The sequence below is a fragment of the Colossoma macropomum genome, unplaced genomic scaffold (genome assembly GCF_904425465.1).
Source record: "Colossoma macropomum unplaced genomic scaffold, Colossoma_macropomum, whole genome shotgun sequence".
In the NCBI taxonomy this organism is placed as follows: domain Eukaryota; kingdom Metazoa; phylum Chordata; class Actinopteri; order Characiformes; family Serrasalmidae; genus Colossoma; species Colossoma macropomum.
This window is the reverse complement of record NW_023494792.1, coordinates 22,446,784-22,467,954: the sequence shown is the minus strand read 5'-3', so window position 1 is coordinate 22,467,954 and position 21,171 is coordinate 22,446,784. Positions and strand designations below refer to the sequence as shown.

The window sequence follows — 21,171 nt, the reverse complement described above, 5'->3', positions numbered from 1 at the left end:
GAAGTCAATAGTCACCCAAGTCTTTTCGGGTAAATGCATTCCCAATACTTCTTTTAACCCACTCAAACCACATCCAGGTCTTCATTAAATGTAGGCTTGTCTGTATAGTTTAGGCCTCAGTATGATGTACTGTGAACTATAAATATGAACAAAACTTTACTGCATAGCTAAATGCTGTGGGCAGATGCTTTAGACTCCCCTTCACACACCAGACAGGCAGGTGGACGATACATTTTATTATTTCTATTTCTAAACATATCTGTTCAGTTCTAAAATTCAAGATGAACAGCTATTTATTAATAGAAACAACAGAAGTCATGAACATAAGCTGCAGTGTCCATATGCCTGCATAATTTGTGTGCATGTGAAGAAGACTCAGTTTTCAGCACTTGTTATCTTAAATGGACATGAAATTCTGCATTTTTATAGAAATGTAAGTCATATCACAGTAAGTCATACTGTGTCCTGAACATAATCCTTAATGTAGACCTGGATGGATTTTGAGTGCTCTGAAAGAAGGTTGTGGGATGTATTTATGAAAGATTTGGGTGGCTAGTGGCTTCTAATGTTTGTTGGCAACATTAGTCTTAGAGCTGCAGCACTCAAACAAGAAGCAAAATTGGACATTAAACATGTCTTGGCTGATCAACTACATCTGTGGTAAGTGGACAATAGATAGTGCAAAATAGATTTTTTTCCAGAATCTGGGTCCCATGGTTTAATAATACTTCTTAATACTAATATTAAAAGTCAATAATCCTTGGACACTGGGTTATATGTATACTAAATAATAACCCTTTAAATGTGGACAGCCAGTGAAGGTTAAAGGGGTTAATGTAACCGGAACTTTATTCTAACATATCCACACCATCACAAAAGCCATTTGCAGATGTTATTTTGAAGTATTCTGCCATGCCTCCTATGCAGGAACCTGCTTTGTTAACAGAGTATGCAAAAAACAGGTTTTGATTCGTTTGCTGGTTTGTAGGTTGTGTGACAGTGACAATCTGAAGAGAAACAGCACTGATTCCAAATGCACGATTCTCCGCTCGAAGAGCAAATTTGTTTTCGCTGCTCCTAATGAAGAGTTTGAGGGATCGTTCGCCAGTACAGAAAGAGTGGACTATTATCTGTATGAGAGTGAGGATCAGGACCATTGTGTTAATGATCTCTAAAGACGGGCTTCACTGATTAATCATTACCGAGATGTATCAGCAGGAGTTTAGGTCTCAAAGCTGGCTCTTATTCAGTTCTGAATTCCTGTCATGTCGCTTCTGTGTAAACAGTGCTGAGATGCTGAACTAAGAGTTATTTATTTTCCTCAGAGAAATGCTTGCAGATGCCAACATGGTCTAGATAGCTACTCCATGCATATTCATTTCTAGGCCTGAATCTGATCCTAGTAAGGCACCCATCATGTAGATATCTTATTCACTTCATATATATATATGTCTGAATATTCTTTTTGGTTCTACACTCTTAAAAATTATGATGTTGTCCATAAAGTGATGCCATAGAAAAAACACATTTTGTTCCCTAAAAACCTCTTAATGGATGATTCTTTTAAAGAGATGTTTTTATGAACCTTTCAAAGTTTAAAGAACCTTCATGTAATTAATGTAAAGTTCTTAAATGTAAAGGATTCTCCTAGAACCATAGAAAAATGATCCTAAGAATCATTTCGGAACCTTTATTTTTAAGAGTATATCAGAGGCCGTTTCTGACTTTTGTTAAATTCACATTGATTAATTCCTCCAAGATGACCCAAATGAGCGATTGTCTTGTCCAGTCCCTACTTTTCTGAAGTAGTTTGTTAGTTGGGCACATTTAGGGCAGGCTGGGTTTTGAGGGAGGAAAATGATCCACAGTTGCACTGATATTTCACTGCTGTTGGTCAGGTACCTGAAATGTGTCACAGAGCCCATTTTCCAGATTATGTGTCACTATCCTGCTTAACTGCACATTCGTTCATGTTAACAGCTACACTCATTATATTATATTAGATTTATTGTCTTATTTAATCTGTTATATATGTTGGCCATTTGACCAAATTAGTTCAAATTGCAGTCGCACCGTAAGACGAAAGATTACGCTACATATAAGCTAAATATAAGCTAATTAGACACAAAATCATCATCTTCATCTTTTCAAACCCTAATCCCTAAATTTCAGCTTGTGAAAATAATACTGCAGCAATGGCCAGGGTTAAAAAGGTACTGTTTGTGTTGATTATGTTGCTACTTGTTAGTTGGAGTGGGTTTACTTGGGTTTCAGTGTGCCTATTTCTGCCTGGTTGCTCAGTAAAGAGCTGTTGTCAGTTCATAGTCATGGTTACACTCGACTCTTCTTGTGATTTTATTAAAAAAAATACTGCCCCACATTTTCCTTTCACTACTGAAACACAAAGAGTTTTAGTTCATAAATAGGAGCCTTATTTTAGCCACACCCCTGCATTTTAGCACAGGAAGTGAGACTACATCCCAGTCCATCATGACCACATGGTGAGCAGTTAGATCTCACTGTTTAAAGGTGTTCAAAGTATTTGTATAATTTACTACAATACTGACAATATTTAAGTGTTAAAGATTATAATTTTAGACAGTATTATACACTTTCAGAAATAAAGATATGAAACTGGGGCAGTACTCATCTTGTCACTGGGGTCATTCTCAGTACCTTTAGTCAGGGAACATAATTGTAGCATATTCCATTGAAATTATATTTTCTAAATTGTACTGACTCCACACCCCGTCTCGTCTCCAGGCTCTTTATTTTATTGTTCTGTTTTAAAACATTAGGTTATGAAAAGGTACAAATATGTACTTTTTCACTTGGAAAAGCTTATTTAAGGGGCACAACTGGACCTTAAAACCACTGTTGTACCTTTGAGGGCATATTTACATTGTTTGTACCTTGATTAACGAAAAATGTACCAGCACAGAACCTTTATTTCTAACAGTGCAAGGATATTATATGGAGGTGAAAAAGTTACAGAGTTTCATAGAAGTATTATACAAATGTTATAGTTTCTTTTTTTTTACTCTCTTGGTTTTGCGTAAATCTATACTTAGGTTTGTGCATAAAGTCTTTACTAAGTCCGTAATAAACAGTAGATAGTTTTAAACTCTCCTTTTACTGAATTTAGAAGCGCCATGAGTTCTTAAGTGTGTCGGAACTGGTAACAACTAACTAATGCATGCTTTGCTTTAACATGATGATAACATGTTCAGAGCCAATGTATAAAACTGCTGCCATGGAAACGCAGCAGCAGGTTGTGCTGACCTTTTCCATGAAAGAATATTCAGTGTAGAACAGAACAATGTTGAACTGAATAAAACTAAATACCTGCAGCCATCGTCTGTTTATTCTATAATATTTCCTTGCAACAACCAAATATGCGGCTTTTAACCAACGCCTTCTGTCTTAACCAACACAACAGCAGCATCAGTTTAAATGTTCAGTCAGATTTTGCTGTGCTTTTTACCACCGAAGTGTCTTCAGTCCAGAGGCACTATTAATGCATATTAATGTGAATTGATCTGGGTTGTTCAGTGTAACTCTTCAGTTAATAAAATGGATGACTTGATTAATCTGAACATCAATATTTCATTAAGTTAAGACACTGTCTTGTGTTCGAATCAAATCATATATCCAAAAATATGTTTAATGTAAAAATCTTTACTGTCCTACTGTAGATTCCACCTTTGATCTCTGTAAAGCTGAAGTATCAATAAGGCAGTTCATGCTCAGGGGTCAATGATGACTGATACTGTCTGCACTGAGATGGTCACGATTCAGAGTAGAACTGAATGTTAGTTCAGGCGTGAGATGAAGATACAGCTCATGAATTATTTATCTGATAGAAGCTTGCGAAATGATCAATCTTTCAGATGATTGTAACGTTTAACCAGTATTAGTTCAATAATTGTGCAGTGTTGTAAAGTGTTTCATTACAGCCAGGCTGCTCTTCATAATGGTGGCTTTGCTCCCCTGAGACACGGCTGCATTTGAACCTCAGGCAGATAGAGGTAAATCCATAAATCAAGGTGAAACACATTCGGTGATGGAGACCGAGGCTGAATTAATCAGGATCTGCCATCATATAAGCTTTATAGCATAAAATCCTTTTAATATGGCAGCATGAGGATCATTTTAAGCACATTTTTAAATCCATGATCATTGATCTTAATGGTGCTGCACACCTAGACAAGAGACAATCCATAGCATATCAATGGCAATGGGTTAAACTAGACACGAGGCAATCTATAGCAAATTGGATTGTTTAATTGGAAAGGTTACTATTTAAAGTAGCAGTGAAAGCAATCATTAGAAACAGCTTTGTACAGACAAGAGAGATGCCACACTAACTGTGTAATACAGAATGCATACTTTCAAGACTACACAACATACAGTCATGTAAAAAGGTTTGGGCACTCCTGGTCAAATGGCATGTTGATTTTTTTGATTAAGTGAAAGCTAACACATCCTCCACAGAGAACACACCTCTGCATATTTTAATATACAGTTATTTAATATTACTGCTTATTTACTAAATTTAACATGTTAGGGAAAAGAGAAGTGTAAAATGTGACCTGTGCAAATGTTATGGCACAATTTATATCTTATGTTTCCTTTTTTTCACAATACATAAAACTCTATTTCTGCAAATAAACAGAAATTGTGATTTAAAATTTGCAGAACAATCTCTGTAGAGGATTCATTAACTTATTTTCTCTTAGAAAATCAACAAAATGCAACAAAAAGATTGACAAAAAACTCAATAAAACAAGTAATTTGACTGGGGCTGTTACACTAGTCCTATTACTGAGACACTGAAAGTAATATAACCGTATTCAAATTCTAGTGGATTTTCAACAGGCTTGGTTAATGCTGAAAGCTGCTGACCGCTGCTAGATGCCTTTGACTTACTAAACAGCACAAAATGTTCTTAAAAATTAATATTTAACATGATTTCAGTGAATGACTAATGCAAAGTTACTGATCACCTTCTAAAGTCCCATATCAAAATGTGAAAAAATAGCACCGTTAAGTGGTGTAACTATAAAGCAGGTCTCAGAAATGGAATAAAAAAAGCAATCTATTTACTTTAAGCAGACCCAATATTGTAACACCCTTCAATTTTTTTTATTCATTCTTTAAAGCCAGGTCCGGTTAACATTATGTAAACATTCATGATGAGTGGACATGGCTGGGATGTAATGGAATACAAGTATTGGAAATATGTATTCAGAGTACATAAAGTGAGTATCTGTATTCAGTCCAATTCACATTTTGTAAAGGCAGATTTCAGAATACAGTTACCTTTAACATTTTAGGAGAATACTTTTAGAAAACTGATACTTGTTTATTAATTACTTGAACAGCAAAAAACATCTATTACACGAACTCAGCACTTGCTAAAGCCTGAGTAGACTGATAAATCAGTGTGATGATCAGTTATTAATCTCAGTGTTACTGAACTGTTTTGAGGGATGATGAAACAAAACAGCCTACTCTGGAGTGGACATGTTCATGAGTCATAAGGTTAGCATTGGTGTTGTACTGGACTCACGTTCGTGGCCTTATGCTACACACATAAACTGAAATTAGATCACATACAGCTTGTTTTAAATAAAAAGGACAAGAGCAAAGTTTTTAAATATGCTGTATAAGGATATATTATAAACGTATTGTTCATGTATTGTAATGGAACATGTTACTGAATACATTTTAGACAGTGTATTCAGCCATCACTACTTTTTCAAACTATTTTGCCCAATCATGTGAATGGGCCAATAGACAAAAATTTCATTACAGTAATGTACATTTCTTCTTCTACATTTCTGAAGTCGCCATTCTGTAGTCGGTGTCATCTCGTGTTAGCAACTCCGGCAACTCAATTTGGATTTCTCAATGATAAAATAAATGGGAGTTTCAAAAATCAACATTATTGCACCCTGTGCTAAGCAAAAAGATTCCAAACTCAATCATTTTTGTCCTACATTTACTTTTCCACTGAATGGTAATGGGTCCTCTGAATTATGAGATCATTAAAGAGTTGAAATATGAACATTACTACATCCATCCATGCTAACAATAAGCAAGCACTGTGCATGAAAGGTAGTCTACTATTAAACTCTGTCTACATTACTGTTACAGGGCAACATCAGCTACTCCAACTGAACTCAACTTTTGCTGAAGGAATTTAACTACTACACTGACAGTGCGTGCTGGTTTGTTTGGGTTTTTTTGGTGAGGTTGCCAGTTTTATGATGTCAGTTCAATATGCAGCAGTGTTAGCTTGCATGTAGGAATATTCATTTTAGTCTCCTTAATGACATCATAATTTAGAGAAAGCAGTGACATTCAGTGGAAAAATGTATGTAGGACAAAAGTTCAAATTTGGAACCTTTTTGTTTAGCACAGGGCATGATGGTGTTGATTTTTGAAAACGCTATTCATTTTTGTGGTAGAGAAATCCAGCTTAGACCCGGAGTTCTTTTTACTATCAGATGTCTGCTAAAAAGTTGGTATTCACTAGAAAACCTAGGTGTTTACATTTCATAACAATTAGTATTCACACAGTGGAGTAGGAAGGCATTCCGAGAGAAGTAGAAGGGCAGTTATTCAGGAAGTCTCTGACCTGCGGGAAAATATCTTTACTCTCAGAATCTCTGTCATGTAGATTTTATGAGACTGTAATTGACTTACTGGTTTGTGGTCGAACACAACCGCCATTGTTTCTGCTTCTTTAGCTGCTTTCCGTGTCATTTATTATATTCCCTTGAAAGTAGAATGACCGAGTTTATGGTTAATTGTAAAAAGTTTTCCTGCGGTAAATGAAAGTGCTGCCCTCCACAGACTGCTTATTTTGGATGAAAGCAACATCTGTTTTTCCGCAACTACAACAGTCTGATTCTAGAAATCTTTGGCAAGCCCATCAGTGATGTGGAGATGAAAACAGAGGAGATCTTCTCTCCTTCATAAAACACACACACACACACACACACACAGCGCTCTCTGGATGAGAAGTGTTTTAAGTTCCAATCTCACTCAAATCTCCCAGCTCCACCATACTGGGCTGATTAAATATCCTGTCCACTGCAGAGCAACACAAGCTTCAGTGTTGTTTAATTGGTACAGCTCAAGAGCAAAAGTTTGGCACAGTCTCACTCGAGGAATGAATAACGAGCTTCTAAAAACAGCCTTCTCCAAGTTCAGTTAAGTATACCTACTTGAAGCTTGGTGCTCAATTGGAGCTTTGGGTGAGGCTTGAAGGTCAGCAGAGGAAGAAGATGAAGGAAGTATTAACCCTTAGAAGCTGCATTTATCACCAGCGGTAACAAAGGAAAGCTGTCGTTTTCTCCCTCACTGACACGAGCAGAGAAATTCTATCAAAAATGCAGAAAATGAACATTCATTCAAAAAACCACATTTACACTTGTAAAAAGAAGATTTTTTTAATATTATTATTCAATGACAGTATTATTATTAAGGTTTTCATAATATATTATATGATTGTAATATTGAACATAATTGCGTTATATAAGACATTATTATGTGTAATTACTATATTACTATTCGATTCATGTTTGGCAATTCCAGGCTGTTTAGGTTTTCTTCTGTCACAGCTGCCGACTGAAAAGCTTGCTCAGTGGTAATGACAGTTTCGGAATTTAGTGTAGTCTCATCTTCAGAGTCTGACCAAATCGGCTATTGGTCATATGTGATCTTAAAAGTATCCATTTTCTGTTTGTGCAAAGGAAGAAATAAAAACGTTCAAATGGCTCGAGCGTCTCCTACAGCTGTCAAAGTCGTTGCTTAGCAATGGCGTCTCAGTGGAGTGATACAGCGTTTGTGAAAAAAAAACGTGTTAGAAAAAACGGGTTAGAATGCTTCTCAACCAATCAGGTTGTGTGGCTGGAACTAACTGTTGTATAAAGGCAGATATAGAAATATGTAGATTTTTGTGACATCACAAAAACAATGAATTCCAAACTTACTGTTTTGCCAGCTTAGTTTCTGTATATGTACTGTAGGAACCAGATACTGAATGGTATGTTTTCACCCTGTAACAATTCTCACACACGGTTGTGTACAAAAGTTTGAGCACCCCCGGTCAAATGACACTTTGTTGATTTTTTTTAAAGTGAAAATAAGTTCAGAGAACACACTTCTGCACACTTTAATACACAATACTGTTTATTTGCTGAATTGAACATGGGAGGATAATATAAGGAGTGTGGAAAAGTTATGGCACATTTTATATTAATGTTTGTTTTTTCCCATTATGTTAAACTAAAACTTGTTTTTTGTAAAGGATGTGTTACTTATTTTTACTTAGGAAAAAGAGCAAAAAGTCATTTGACCAGGGTTTTGTATACTTGTATATACCAGCTTTTGTATACGACTGTATTAAATCAAACGCTTTATTTGAAAAAAGGGGAATATTTGCTTTTCTGATAAGTGGACCCTGTAAATATTAATATAATGTAAATGTAGATAGTAATGTATATCAACGTAACTGTTGACTTCTAAGAATTCAAAAGCAATGACTGATCAACATGATCTGGTCTGTGTCTGAGAGAACAAGCCTGCTACCATGTAGTAACATCTCTCTCCCCCCTCCTGACGTCTCTGTTTAAAGGAGTGGCAGAGAGAGCCAGGAGGGGTTAAAGCATGGACGGCTGTCTGTGTACTCATAACAAAAGCCTGCCAAACAAACAAATGACTTTATGAAGGGAGGTACACCGCAGGAAAAGCTTTTTATGACCAAAAGCGAAAATGATCTTTTGTCATAACAATGGATCTCTCTGATTGTGGACCAATAAAATAATCAGAGACAGGAGCCAACAGACGAGAGCAGAAGTATGAGATAATGAATGCAATTTGTCTGTTGCGAATGACACAGTGTCAGTGTCTGTGTGTGTGCTGTGTACTGCATGTGAGTGAAATGCATTAATGAATGACTATGTAATGTGATGCGAGTGCACGCGTGGAGGGAATACTGTATGTGTTCTATATTGGTACGCTGGTGGAATATGTAATATGAGTGAGTTGTGGTGAGGTTTCGGTTCAGAGGGTTGTATTGATTTCTAAGCAGAAGTCAGGCTGTGTCCATGCAGAGTGTAACATATTCCAAAAATAAGAAAACTTGAAACATGCTTTTGTTGTCTTACAATTCTTGTCAGATGAAAAATAGGACACTGAAAACTTAAAAAATATGTGGTGTTTTTTGCAACTCTGACAGCTGAAGTGTTGGGCTCCACCACCTTTACGAGGCGAGGGGACACTGCCAAGTGGATTCAAAATGAGTGCATTGAAGATAAAACCTTCGCTGACTGGATATCGCCCACATTTCCCTGCAAAGCGGGCGCCTGCCTATGTGAGCAAATCTAGTGTGAGCTGAGTTAAAGCAAATAATTGGATGAAAATATCACCCAGAAAACAACAAAAAAAGAGAAGACATCGAAGCACTAAGACAGTGCTTTCATTATCGTCCTCTTCATCGTACAGGTTATAGAGCCCAGCACCTGCTTGTCAAAAGTAAAAGCAAACTGTCAGTGTTGTATTTTATTTTCATGACAAAAGGAAAAAATAGAAAACTGGATCATGTAGACCAATTCTTCAGTTCTAAACTTAAAGAACTTTGGAGTTATTATTGTTGTTTTGCTATACTTTTCAAATGTAATTACATAGTCATTACATAATAAATAACATTTGTAACTGTACATTTCTGGCACTTCTGATTTTTTGTTTGATTTGTTGTTAAAGGATCAATAAAATGGCAAAGATATTAAAAAAAAAACAAGGACACAGTATCACTGATGTGAAGTACTGCTCTTAAGACAAAATCTATTTTTAAGTGCCAATAGTCCCCTTGTGGAGAAACTTTAGCCTGCTAAACATGAGTCTGTGAGTAAGTGAGTGAGTTATGGTCAATGAGATGCTTCACATCTAATGAAATGAAGCTTATAAACAAAAATGTGGTATGTATTAAGAGTTTTTTTTAATTTGAACACTCAACTGACATAATTTGACATTTGACCTACAGGTAAAAATAATGAAAACATGATTTTGCCATCAGTGGCAAAAACTGCAATTTCTAATTGTTATGAGGCCTATAATTTCCCTGATGTCCACTTAAGAACTTTTAATTATTAACTTTAATTATTAACTAATTTTACTTCTTTTGTGTGGTGTTATGCACCAAAAACATTCAGAATTTATTCTTACATGACGCTTTTCCAACCCTCCTGTATTTCTTAGAACTGAACAGGCTGTTTTTTGTTACTCTGCCTTTGAGACTGACAAATAAAAAATACAACAGAACTCTGCGAAGAGGTAGTGAACTGATGCCAAGTGTGATAAGTGATGCTGAACACTTTATTTCATTCAATTTATTCGAGTAGAGTGTAAAAATGAACTTGAACCTTGGTTTTATTGGCTCTTCCTGCCAGCATTCTAGAGCAGCATTCTGCTACCCAGTTAGCAAATTTTATCCGGCCCACTTGTGGGCCACATTCTTGGTTTGTTCTGGCCCAATATACGACTTGGTCCTCAGCCCAAATCTGGCCCCAATCTGGCCCAACTACATTGTTGGTTCGCAACATTCACTCCAGAATTGTCCCACAAATGTAGACAAGAGGCAAAACTATATGAAGCTGTCCAAGATCTGGCCCTATCCTGGCCCACATGCTCTTCATTTACCCAGTAGCCAACCAACACTCACATAGGAAAGTCAGAATCAGCCCAAAACTGTCTGCTATCTGGGTACTTGATGCTACTTGATGTTACATGATTCTGTGTGTGGTGGCCTTTAATAGGCAAACATATGGCATTACAACAACAGTGAATTCAAAACAAGGTGTTTCGGCAGCTTCATTTCCATATATGGACTGCATGGATTGGGGAGTGAATGGTACATTTTTTAAAATTTTGGCAACGATTACATACCACATGAAACTCTTTTATTTCCAGATAGTGGGGTAAATTTGGTTTTCCATGATAGAGGCTCCAGTTTTCTATTTTCTTGTTCTGGGCAAAAAAATGAAACTGCAGTGCATCACATGGACCAATCACACAGCAGTGGTGAGTGTAGAGTTCATAGCAGTTGTGCTAACAAACATGCTGGGCTGAGATTTATGCCTGCATGTCTTTCTCTGTAGGAGTTCAGCATGTACTGTAAGTATGTTAAATACTGTATGGCAAACATCCAGAGAAATGCTTACAAGAGCAATACTTTACAAGTTATCATAAATCCATGCAAATAGAGATTTTATAGCAGCATTCTTAGGAGAGTCCTCCACCCCCACCTCGCTCGCCCTGCTCTCGTGCTCCGCATTTCAAAGTGTGCTGGAAATTGGATTTGGAGAGAGTATGGCGGTGCATGCAACACCCCATTTCAGTTTTACCACAGCCTGTCTACTGTGCTCCTTTCCTCATCCAGAGTTCAATATATCTAACACAGGTCAAGATACAAAACAAAGTTGCCCCTCTGCATCAATGTGCATCTGTGTAATTGTACAGTACTTATTATTTATTATTAGATTCTATACTCTCAAATCACTTTCGGTTCCCTAAAGAACAGTTTTAGGGTACTTACTCAAAAAGTAATCCAATGGGTAATTACTTCTCTCAAACTGTAATGGGATTATTTTACTCATTAATTGCTAGGAAAGGTAATCTTAATACTCATTACTTAGGTATTAATCCCATAAAAACCTGTACCAGTTGGAAAGCACAGGGGAATTCAATAGTCTTTTTAGGTAATGTGTTTGGAAACTCCTGGCTTTACTTTAAAGAAGATACATTCCATTAAAACTATGAATGGATGATTTGGTTTGCACCAGTAGAATACTCCCAAGTCAAAGGTAGGGTACATGCATACTTGCATACAAGGAGAGACATATAATATATAGAGATGAAATGTGCTTTAAATGCATCACACAAAATGAAAGGACCCACATCCTACATTTTTCTGGTATTTTATTTATTTTCTTGAGGTCCACTTAGAACATTTGTGTGGATTTATGTTCCAAAACTGGTCATAATTAATCTGTGACCATTTTACAACCTCCACAATCCAACAATATTCTCTTTGTTACTGTGCCTTTAAGACATATGATATGGACTGTGTAAATGGCTGGTTTTGAAACATTTAATAATGTTTACATATTACCTGAGATATAAGAGTAACTCAAGTAACATGGTTCCTGTTAAGTAAGTAACTGTAATGTGACTACAAGATTTTAACCTGTAATACTTCATTTCTTAGAGGAAAAAGTCATTACATCACTGCAATGTGTTACTTTGTACCACGTTGCCCCAACATTGCTAAAGACCCCTTCAATGGATGGTTCTTTAAAGAGGTACTCTAATTTGGTTTCAGCCAAATCTCTATCTGTCATGTCAGTAGAGTACAATCAGTTAACACAGTAAATAATTTAGACATTTTATTGTACTTAGTAAAAGAACAGGGCAGCCCTAGACTCTTACTGAAGCAACTGCCCAATGGCTTCTATTATAAGTGTGTTGTGAGTCAGTGGGTTATCTGTTCTTTCTAAGTAGAAATTATTGTACATGGCAATTGACTGTATTCTATAGACATGGCAGATAGAGCTCTGGTTGGGTATTCCTATACAGAACCATCCATTAAAAGATTCTATAAGAGGCCAAAGGCGGTCCTCCTATGGAAATGCTCTAAAAAGCAAGTGCATAATTAACATAAGCTCTGATTTTATGTATAGAGCTTCTCAGTTATAGCCATGCCATGTGACCTGACTTCCATTTATAGGCCTTGCTCTACTACTGCAGCCTGCTTTAAAAGATGCCCATAATCCTGGCTGCCCTTGAAGTCGTGTGTACAAATTTGCATTTACCAGAAAACCTCTAAAAGCCTCTGAATGAGTGATCCCTGCTGCGGTGCTTAATGCGAGTGTCACCCAGCCTCCCCTGGGTGTGCCTGAGAAATGAGGGGATGAGATTCGATTGGCTCCAGATTAGATGAGTGCCGTGCTGAGATTGGCCGGAAACATCTTTTATAGCAGCTTCTGGCATCATCGGCCTATTGTCTCTGCAAAAAGGCGAAGGCCGGTGAGACGCGATAAATTGCGGTCTTGTGGAGGGAGGAAATAGCTGTGTGCAGGGCATTGTTCGAGCCTGGCGGGGAGAGAAGTGTCTGGCAGCTCTGAGGCTCTGAGGTGAAGGTGATGGAAGCTCACAGAGGGAACACATTAGTCAGCTGCTCCTGCAGGAGAGAGAGAGAGAGGGAGAGAGAGAGAGAGAGAGAGAGAGAGAGAGAGAGGATCTCAGCAGTGCAGGTAAACATGTCAATAAAAAGCAGAGTCAGGGTGGCATGGCAAAATAATAATCTGTCTGAGTCCTTCTAGGCTATGCGTTACACTCTTAAAAGAAAAAAGCTCTCTCTGCAGTGGGGTTCTCTAAGATATTTTGATACCTAGAGCATAAATAAACATCAAGGGATGTGGCAGTATAGGGTTCTCTAAACTCTAACTCAAAGGTTTCTCACCATTTCACTTCTGTGGCATTTATTTCATCACAATTTGATGGCATGCCGTCATGACAAATGAATTCATCTATTCATGCTGTGACCACAAATGCCATCACAGCAACTGTTTACTACAAGCCCATTATAAATAAGAACTGTAGCAATCTTCCATTAGGTTGCCACATAACTTTGAGTTTCCAGTAGAAGCAGACTATGTTGCTGTAGCTGATCTTAACTAGGTTAATGTATAAATTATACGAAAAAAAAAAAAATTACTTTCATAAATACACCACATAAATATCATTTAAAATGAATCATTAAAATCTTAGTTTTGCCTAAGGCTGAATGAGATCTTTGCCAAAATCAAGCTTGTCTAGTCAAGTCCAGGTCCAAGCCCCCATGAGCAAGACAACAAGACAATGGCGACAGTGGCAAGGAAAAACTCCCTAAGAGCAAGAGGAAGAAACCTTGAGAGGAACCAAGACTCAAAAGGGGAACCCATCCTCCTGGTCGACACCAGATAGCAAACAGCATTAGTATAAAATATTAGAATACAAAACGGGGAAAACAGGCGGAGCAATGGTTAATTAGATAGTTTGAGTTTATGCAGCAGCAGCATCATCAGGAGAGTCAGTTCATGATGGTGAGGATTGCACAGCGTTGTAAAACGTGAAGCTCAATGGTGGTCAAAATGGTCCGGAAGGCTAAGACGGTCCAGAACTCAACTCGGCAAAGAAAAGGAAAACACAGAGAGTTAGTTCTGTAAAGAGTGACTGATCACAGATTAGTCTAGTCTAGTCTAGCAACAGTTGCTATGAAAGAAGCATTTGTTGGTGGAGCATGGATAGGTACTATTACGGCTCATAGTCAGCCATGTTGTAGCACTGTTCAAATTTTGATCTACAAATCTTTAGGTCATACCGAGGTTATCGCCCAGTCAGTTCACTATTTTGTCATCCATTCCGAACACAGTGCATGTGTACCATCTCCATAGCTTGTTGTATAACTTCAAGAATTCCCCTCTGACTGTAAAGAACCCAAATGACCCACTCATGAGGCAACCGGCTGTATTCAGAACCACAGAAACCCACAAAGAACTTTTTTTTAAATGTTTTATTTATCAACTTAAGATGAAAAAGTACAACAAATAAAAGGCAGACTAGCCTAGAGTAGATTTGCATAGTTACCAAATTAGTTGTACATACATTTACTAAGCAGGAGGCAATAGTCTAAGGCAAAAATAACAGAAGAAATTTACTTTAAAAGAAATCCTTTTAAGAAATCTCTTTAGAGCATATATCCTCACAATGTCCTGTTCTTTCCTCTCCTCTCTTCTCCTCTTTTCCTCTGCCAATGTAGGCACTCTGCCTCTACCACCCCCTCCTCCAAAAAAGGTCTAATTTGCGGCTAAGTCAAGCACTGAGCCCTGAACTACATATTACAGGTCACGCTGACCTTCTTTGCACTGAGTAGAGCAAAAGAGCATGACTTTGGAGTGAGAATAGCTGATACAATTCAGTGTGTAAACCTTCACAGCACTCATGGCCTATAGCTGCTATTAGAGCTGCTGGTTGCAAAGTGAACGAAAGCTTAATGTCACTCTGGGGTAGATAGAGAGATATAAACAGTCAGTCAGAGTAGCTTGATGTACAATTGTACATTTCAGAAGAACTTACAGTCTTAGATTTCTTTACAGTGGGGGTGATAGGAACCAGGCGTCAAGATGTGTACAGTGCAATATAGCCATTTTATCTACTATCTAAAGCCACCAGTGAACCTACATATGCCTTCTGAGTATGTTTTACAACACCCACCATGATGGATTAAAAAATACATTCTTAATACTCTCCATACTCCAAAAGCGTTTGTCAAAACTACTGTAAAACAACGACTGAGACATTAGGCAGCATATTCATAATCATTTAATGTAAAAACTTTTCAGAACAAATCGCTCTAAATGACTGAATAACAGTTGTACTATACAAAAAGAAAAAAATAGAAGTCTTCTTTAAGTTGTGATTACCTGATCTTTATAGAACAAGTAAAAGAAAATGTCACAACTCAAATATGCTGTAAATGTGCTGTAACTGTTCCGTCTGATATAGAGGGGTAAAACCATGGACATTCTGCTTTTTGATTTCTATTTTCTGTTGTTAGTCTCCTTGTGGGGTCTGGTCTGTTCCCCTGTGCCTGACACATTAATTCTAATCAGTGGGCCTTCGATTACCTTGGACAGTTGTGCTCCTTGTGCTACCGTTATTTCGAAAGAAGTAATGAAAAACAATCGAATGAGGTGGCAAAGGCCCGGAACCAGCTCTGTACAGAGATCATACCGGCCATATGCCCTCCCTAGAGCTTTCATTGCGAAATCCCTCTCTCTCTTTCTCTCTGGTTAGTGCTCAGTGTAGCTGAGAGAGCTGTTGACTTGACTGTGCAATTAAGTTCAGTCAGTGTACTGCAGAGAAAGCTGGGGCATATTTCCCCGGTGGAGTGGTTTTGTCGTCCAGGCCACTGCTGCCAGCTCTTGAGCAAATAGCTTTAAAAGCAACCTTTCCTCAAAACAATGGACTATGGCCATCTTGCATGCTTTTCACCATGCCTCCACTATAAATGCACCGCATATGACAGAAATAGGCACAGACGCACACACCCCCACATAGCAGGTGACTGCTTTGCATATCCAGACATGATGCTATGTGCGCATAAGTGGGTTAAGGGTTTGTAGTAATCCATAATCACCTCATCTGTTAATGCACACACGGCTGAAGCGATGGCTTTGATCCAGACATGTCTGTGGGCACAATTTCCTGAATGAGTCCTTAATCTGATTTACACCTATAAGGAGTGAAAAATCCCTCTGTGTGAGTACCCACTGCATGAACAAGCGAGTGTGTGCGGATGGAGGACTGGTGACCTCTATCAGAACAGACAGCTGTTATTTTATTTGAGACTGCCTGTTTATGCGGCATGCTGCTATTGTTTTTTCCAGAGAGCTCTCTTGAGCAGATGCTTGAGAGCTTCCTGTGAGTGTTTTTAAGACATGGGTTTTCTGAAAGAATTCTCCTTCTTTGAGTCCAACAGTGCCATCAGGTCCTCAGAAGCAGTACTGCAGCCCTGACTGAAGCCACTGTCCCATGCCTCTCACAAACACTGCACAGGTTCACAATATGACAGAGCCAGTCCATTTAGCTCTGTTACACTAATATAAAGACGGGTAATATGTGTAGCCAAGTGGATTTGTTCACATAGGTGACATAGGTGATGCTCCCTCTCTAAGCCTTTTAATTGAATAGATTTTTTTCCATTACTATACATTTCACTAATTTATAACACTTGCAGACTTCGTATTAATCCCGCTAAATGAACACTATAAGAGTGAATTCAACACTGTAGGTGTTAATTCAACCCCCAGGCCTAGCCCTGTTAATAGTGTTGTCAAATCATGGAGTACATTAGCTAGCTCTCTCTCTTGTGACTTCATTTGTTTTTCCAAATCATCTAAATGATCTACTTCTTTGGCCATTTTGGCAGATGAGCAGCTTGTTTAGGGTGTCATTGTGTGTCATTGTTTACCTGACTGCGTTTGAACATTGTCCTATCTAGTATAGTTTTTCCTGTGTCTGCATGAAAAGAGAATTCTATCGAGGTTTCTGCGCAAAAACAGTCATTGATGTGAAAAGCTGTGTTCTAGAGAGGGACTGTTCACAGTGGTGGTGATAGGAACCATACGTCTGAAGGGTTTAATGTCTCTAAAAGCTCTAAAAATCTCTAAAAATTGCATGATATAGTTATGAATAGCTGCCTTGTGCCTAAGTCACTGTTTTACAATAATTTTGAGAAGGTTTGGGCTTGAAACATTTTTAAAATAAAAATAGTAAAAACTCCATTCATTGCGGAGAGATACATGTAGGGCGTTGCGAGGCAAAATAGTTCCAAAAAAGTCTCCAGATTTAGGACTGTTTTACCATCATCAACATCACATACAAAATATCAGAAGACTGAGTTAGATTCACTGGTCCTTTCAGATAGTAAATAAAATGGCTACTTTTGTGTTGAAGACAATCACGACCTCTTTTCACACGGATGTCTTCGTTTTCCTCTCAACGATTAAATAACGCAATATAAAAAGCTGTGAAATTTTAAATAATACAAAAAATACAAACGTTTTGAGGGTAGAACATTAACAGATGTGAGCTTGCCAAACAGTGCGTGGGAATCTCTCTCTCTCTCTCTCTCTCTCTCTCTCTCTCTCTCTCTCTCTCTCTCTCTCTCTCTCTCTCATCCACTCCCTTTTTCGCTCCGGCGCTAGCAGGCGCTTTGAGAAGCCTTGCCTGAGTGGAAGAAAACCCGCCACCAACGAACAGCGATGAGTCCGCGGTCGCTGCTGTCCGTTCACTCTCAGTAGCGGGGTGTCTCTGTTTCTGTTACCGGTAGCTGAAGTGAGAGGGTGCGGTACAGAGCGGGTCTGTGTCCGGCATGGCTCTGAGCTAGGGCGCTCGATCCGGTACAGCTCGGGGAGTCGCCTCTGTGACAGAGAGGAGAGAGAGAGAGGAGAGGAGAGAGAGAGAGGATGCTTACAGACGGCGGGAGGTGAGTAGACTACAGACGCCCTCTCAGGGCGGGAAACTCACTCTCGACAAAGAAACATTAGTGAGACTTTAACGTCTTTCGTGCCGTCGAGGCGGGAGCGGAGCCGCCGGTATGAGCTAACGGAGCCGCTCAGGTAGCTAAACGGTCGTCGAAGAGTGTCTGAGGGTCTGAGGAGTCGCTGCTCGGGTTTGCGGCGCTCCGGTGAAATAGGACGCTTTGAATGTCGAGGGGGGGCTCAGCGTTTTCATGTGTAAGACACGTTTTTCCTTCATTTGTGTTGATGTGTGAGAAGAATTCGCCGTGTGGTTTCCGTTTCTCTGTCAGAAATGGAGGTGAGACGGTTCTGCAGTGGAGCGCCACACAAACGCTGCAAGTTTAGAAATCATTCATCGCGAGCAACGCCTCAGTGAGTGAGAGAGAGAGAGAGAGAGGGAGATGGAGAGAGAGAGAGAGAGAGAGAGAGAGAGAGAGAGAGGCCACCATTAAGTGAAGGAGAAAATGAAGAATACGAGATGTGCTCTTCTCTTTCACACAACAAAGTGTAGCTTAAAAGCTGAGCAGGTTGGTGTCGAATGAATGTTGCTGTAACGTTACCAAGAGTGTCTTTCAGTCCGGCTGGTGTCTCTTTAAAACCTCCGCAGACTGTGTATGTGTTCAGAAAACACAACCGAGGAGAAAACGGCTAATTCTGTTAAGCCTGTTCTGCACTGTGGTTCAGTTCTTCCCGAGTCCTTGACATTGTCATTTGGTTTGAGGTAAACCGGGCGGCCGTGGTTGACCGTGGTTTATGGGTTTATGGAGGCGGCTTGTCCTGTGGTGATGAGTGGCAGTGCTGGACATCTTCAGCCTGCTTTATGGAAGCGGCAGCATGGTGAAATAGACGATAGATGCTTGAGTTTTTGTTCAGATAGTCACTATAGTATCAGTGCTGCTTGGATTGTCATTGTTACCCCCCAAAAAGATGACAAATTCCCTCCCGGATGGGTGAAATCAGTTTGACTTCATGTTTTGTAGTTGTCTCCATGGCTGGAGCACAGCAGTGTTCTCCACTCTTCTCACAGTATTGCAAATGTATTGCTTATATTATGTTCTTATAAAACATGCATGATATCGATTTGTGAAATAAGATATGTCTGTCTGTTTGTTGGTCTCCCTGTCTTTGTGTGAGTCTTTGTGTACTGAATGAAACTTAACTGCTTAACTAGCTTGCTGAGTAAATCACTTTTGTTCCTGCTGCTGTCTGAGATCTGCCACATGCTGTTCCCATGAACAATCAATACAAAGGAACTCCATCTGATGCTAATAGCTCAATGGAGTGCTTCTATGTAAATATCATAATTGGTTTCCAGTTAACTGTTTTCAGTACCTGCAATAGTGTCTGAGTACTCATTGTGGTGCTTTTTGCTCATTAAAGGGAGGTGTTTTCTGATTGGCTAATGACAGTGGACGTCTTTGGCATTGAAGTTCATACTGCACTCTTGAGGGGATGGGAAAAGGTAGACAAAAAGTATCCAGGATGATGGCAGATGCTGCACATGGCTGCTCAGGATACTAATTCGAAGTGTGGAGATCTCTGAATGTAGGCTGTTGTAAGCCAACAGTGTATTGGATTGACCACCTGCTCGTATTTGTTGAGGAATATGAGGAAGCCAACATGGCTAAGTGGCAGCTGCATACAAAGCATGTTCACATGATGTCCCTGCATTCTAGTTCCATTCAGTGGTGGTGGGAATCCAGCTATTTCTTTACAGGTGGGCTTAATTCAGTTGTAAATTAACAGGGCCTGAGACAAAGCAGCCTGCTGGCGTCAGCAGCTAGTCCAATACCCTATCTGTCTGCTTCTGTTAAAGGAAACCAATTATTAAAACATTTTAAAATGTAGACGGCTAAAATGTTCATTATTATACATCATCATTTTTAAAATTAGTGCTTAGATATGTTTTATGACCCTATTAATGTTTTAATATTTGCTATAATGTTATGAATATTGTGTTATTAAAGGGCCTGTGGAAAACTGGAAAATCATGGAAAACTGAATTTTTCTCACTTAATTTTAAACAAAATATTTTTATGTATCTAAAGGCTGTTAAAATGTCAAAGTGTAGCATTCACTCCCTAGTCCATACCTTCCATATGTGGAAGCTATCATTTTCAATTTTCAATTTGTCAGTAAAACCACTGCATTTACATTAGGGATGCACAAATGTGGGAATTGTGGGCCAATTCCAAAATCCATTTTTTACAAAGCAGCCAATGACGATACATAAACATTAACAATATGTAAGAACTGGGGACTAAATCTGCCTGGATTAGCATTACAGTGAAATGTAACACTTATTTTTATTTGCAGTAAAATGAATAAAATGACAGTTTAGCACAGTAATACAGCATTACCTGAACCTTCTGCTTTTCCATAGTACAATAAATACATCATCAGATATCAGTTTGAAATACGTCAAATCTAAACTTACGTCCGATGCCGGTATTTGTTTTTTAGGAAATTTCTGTTGATACGGATATGATTCTGATACCATCGTGCATCCCTAATATACATCATATCCGCCTATTCAGTCTCCAGCACTTTATCCCCATCCGTACACACTGAAGTTACAAAGAGTGTTTTCGCCTATGCTGCTTCTTGAATGAGGTGCATTACATGACAGCCAACCTGAGCAGAGATTATATCAGTCCTAAAGGCACAGTGTAAAAAAAACAGCCTGTTTCGTTGTAAGGGATAAGCAGAAGTTGGAAAATTGTCATGAATAACTGAATGAAGACTGCTTTTAACACATAAACCCACACAAAAGTCACACATGGTCATCAGGAAAAAAAATTCAGAACAAGTAAGATGTAGGATAGAGGCCTTTGCTTTTAAAGTAGAGTCTTGGCTGATTGCATGTGAACCAGGCATAGCACAAGCTGACACAGACCGAGCACACAAAATCAAAGCAGATATTGTGCTTGAATGTTTCACCAGCATCTCTATAAGCTCTATAAGGGGGCACAGGGGATTGGTGTGTGGCACGTGGCCTGGTCTGCTGTCTTATGATCATGGGTGGCATACAATATGG

The 21,171-nt window shown here is 38.7% G+C and overlaps 1 protein-coding gene across 2 annotated transcripts in view; it reads left to right on the top strand.

The window, feature by feature from the left end:
• The window catches only part of lingo1a (leucine rich repeat and Ig domain containing 1a), a 144,270-nt gene that overhangs the window by 87,920 nt on the left and 35,179 nt on the right, over positions 1–21,171 (top strand). The window contains exon 1 of one of the 2 annotated variants that reach the window (XM_036576584.1): positions 17,857–18,100. The exons of the other annotated variant lie outside the window; for it this stretch is intronic. The gene's annotated coding sequence lies outside the window, so the exon portion shown is untranslated. Of the gene's footprint in view, positions 1–17,856; positions 18,101–21,171 lie in introns of those variants that run through there. 2 annotated transcript variants of the gene reach the window in all.